This window comes from Acanthisitta chloris, unplaced genomic scaffold (assembly GCF_000695815.1).
Source record: "Acanthisitta chloris isolate BGI_N310 unplaced genomic scaffold, ASM69581v1 scaffold40250, whole genome shotgun sequence".
Taxonomy (NCBI): Eukaryota; Metazoa; Chordata; class Aves; order Passeriformes; family Acanthisittidae; genus Acanthisitta; species Acanthisitta chloris.
The window spans coordinates 19,214-21,930 of NW_008652995.1; positions in this window are offsets into that span (position 1 = coordinate 19,214).

A 2,717-nucleotide genomic window follows, 5' to 3' on the forward strand; every position below is an offset into this window, starting at 1 on the left:
CAGTGGGATAGAGAATTGGGACAAAAATGAGAAAACTCTTGGGTCAGCATTAAGACAGTTTATTAGGGGAAACAAAGCTGTATGCACAAAATAAAGAATATTTCCTAGCAGCAGACAAGTGTTTACAACAGGAAACCAAACACCATAACCCTGAATGGCCTTTGATTTTCATTTTCACTGAGCTTTTATTGCTGAGCATGATCCCATATGGAATGACCCTTTGGTCAGCTAACAGCATCTGTTGTGGCTGTGTCCCCTCATGGCTTCTTGACCACCCTCAGCCTAGTCCCTGTGGGTTTGGGCACAGTGAAGGGTGGGGTGGGAGGAAGAGGAAGCAATGAAAACTCTGATGCTATATGAACACTGCTTAGCATTATTCAAAACACTGATGTGTTATCAGCACTCTTTAAGCCAGAAAACCAAAGCACAAAGTTGTATAGGGTGATATGAAGAAAAGGAACTCTGTCCTAGCCAGACCCTGTTAGAGCTATTCATAAAGTTATTTTAAGGAACCCTTTATTGCTGGTAAGCTTTGCCTTTAAAAACTGGACAGCAAAGAACATGGCTTTGAAATACTGAGAACATTGATAAAATTCAAATGTTACTGTTAGTCCTACACAGACATTTTGGAACACCTTAATGGTTTGGGTTTTTGTTTTATTTCTTTTCTAAGATTTCTCCTGGAGAAACCTATTGGATATTAATGTATATTAATTCTTCCTACATCAGTTTTCTAGTATGAATAGCTAATGGGAGTCTTAGTGTGTTTTGTTTCAGTTTGTGAATCTCTTTAAAAAGGCAAATTTTTTGAGCACAGTTTAGATGGGAAAATAGTGGCAGTCATGCTTGCTATTTTCTTTTTTATACAGTTCCTTTCCTTCCCAGAGTTGTCATAACCATTGTTATGACTGTCCAAGCCCTCTGTTAACACTATAAATTAGAGAACAGCAACCTTTAAGCAGTACTTCGCTATGTATAGATAAGAGCTTGAAGAGATGTGAAGAACTGTTTCTGTCTTCTACCCATCTGGAGGTGGGTAGGCAGAAGTATTTAACAGTGAACAGTTCTATTTGATCCAAATACTTCAAAGTACATGATTTGAATTCCTCTCCTGTTTGTTTTTGGCTTTTTTTTCCATTCAGAGCAGGTAGGGTAATATAAAGGTGAAATCCTACCAGGCAAATTTTAAGCCTCACCTTGTCTGTCTGGAGAGTATAAAGAGCATTAAAAGGGAATAAATAGACAGATGAAATTAGATAAACAAATGTGAATTCGAACAAATTTAAAGACCCAGAAATTGTTATTCTGGAGCACCCAAAGTAGATGATTTTGAGTTCTAACTACTGAAAGATCTGACACCCTACATCACCTGGTTTTAAAGACCTGAATGACAGAAGCTTCTGAAAGATTTTGGAAGTTTACCTGGCTGGTTGCACATTTTTTCCATCTCAACATGTCATACGGATTTCAATATAACTGTGTAACTGAGTGCATACTTGGTATGTGTTTTTGTGGTCGTATGTTCACCTGTGAGGCCTTTGGATACACTAGTGATGAATGACACTAATTGCCTTCCAGTGTGAAGATGATGTCTATCTGGCAACTTAAGAAATACTGAATCATACATTTAATTCTGCTAGAAATCTCTTGATGTCACACGAGGTAAAGATCCTGCTATATTTTTGTTATGATTTATTTTTCCCCTTTTTTTTCTTCTCCAGGAATCCTTCCTTCTTAAGCCTCAGAGCTGAGATGCCGCACTCTTGTTTCCTGTGTATGGGTAGCAGGTGCCACATAGTTTAATGAGCTGTCATGGGCATTATGGAGCTGACCCTGCTCCATGATGGAGCTGCTTTTTCATGAGCCAGTGAATCACCTAATGCAGGAAAACTAGAACTTGATTAAGGAGCTTCAGCATCGCTGTAATGTAACATTTCACTGACTGTAGTTATGGATAGCTGAAAGGTAATGATGTATGTCATACTTGAGAGGTTTCTAGGAAGTAATGCTTCTAGTAGCCCTAGCAATATATTTGAGGCTGAGAAATGACTAGAATTTGCCTCTGTCTGACTTTTCTTGTGACAATTATGCCACAAGATTCTAGTTCTAGTATTATTCAGAGGAATGATGATTACCTCAATAATATCTAGAAAAGGTCAGGTAAAGACCTACTATGTATTTCAAAAGTTTTGGAGGGTTATATATTATTTCTGTCCGTCTCAAATCATTTAGGTTTGTGGAATGTTAGTGGTTGTCTGCATCAAGATCCATACCCACCATAAACTTGTGACCAAATTTTACATTCAGTGTGTTTAAACATGTTGACACAATCAGTGCAACTCTTTCACTTTCTGTGCTGACACTAGATCTGTGAACTTTTCATCAAATACACAAAGGAATGTTAAAATAAACCTTAAAATCCAAAATATTGCTGCAGAATATAGATTCTGAAACTCATACTGTCTAAAACAATTTTTGCTTGCAGCAAGTTCAGAGATGGGGCAGAGTTGCTGTTTCTATGTCCCTTTTAACATACTATGTGACCTAGCATGACTGACGTACCACTGAACAATTTATGGTCAGGAGAGGATCCTCACATCTTTAACATCTCTAACATCCTGTCTGGCATGCCAGGATCCAGCTTTTCAGTACAGGTAAATATTTTCAGGGGTCAGGATTGAAGTGTTGTTGTCTTGTAGACTTTTGGAGGGCCCGCA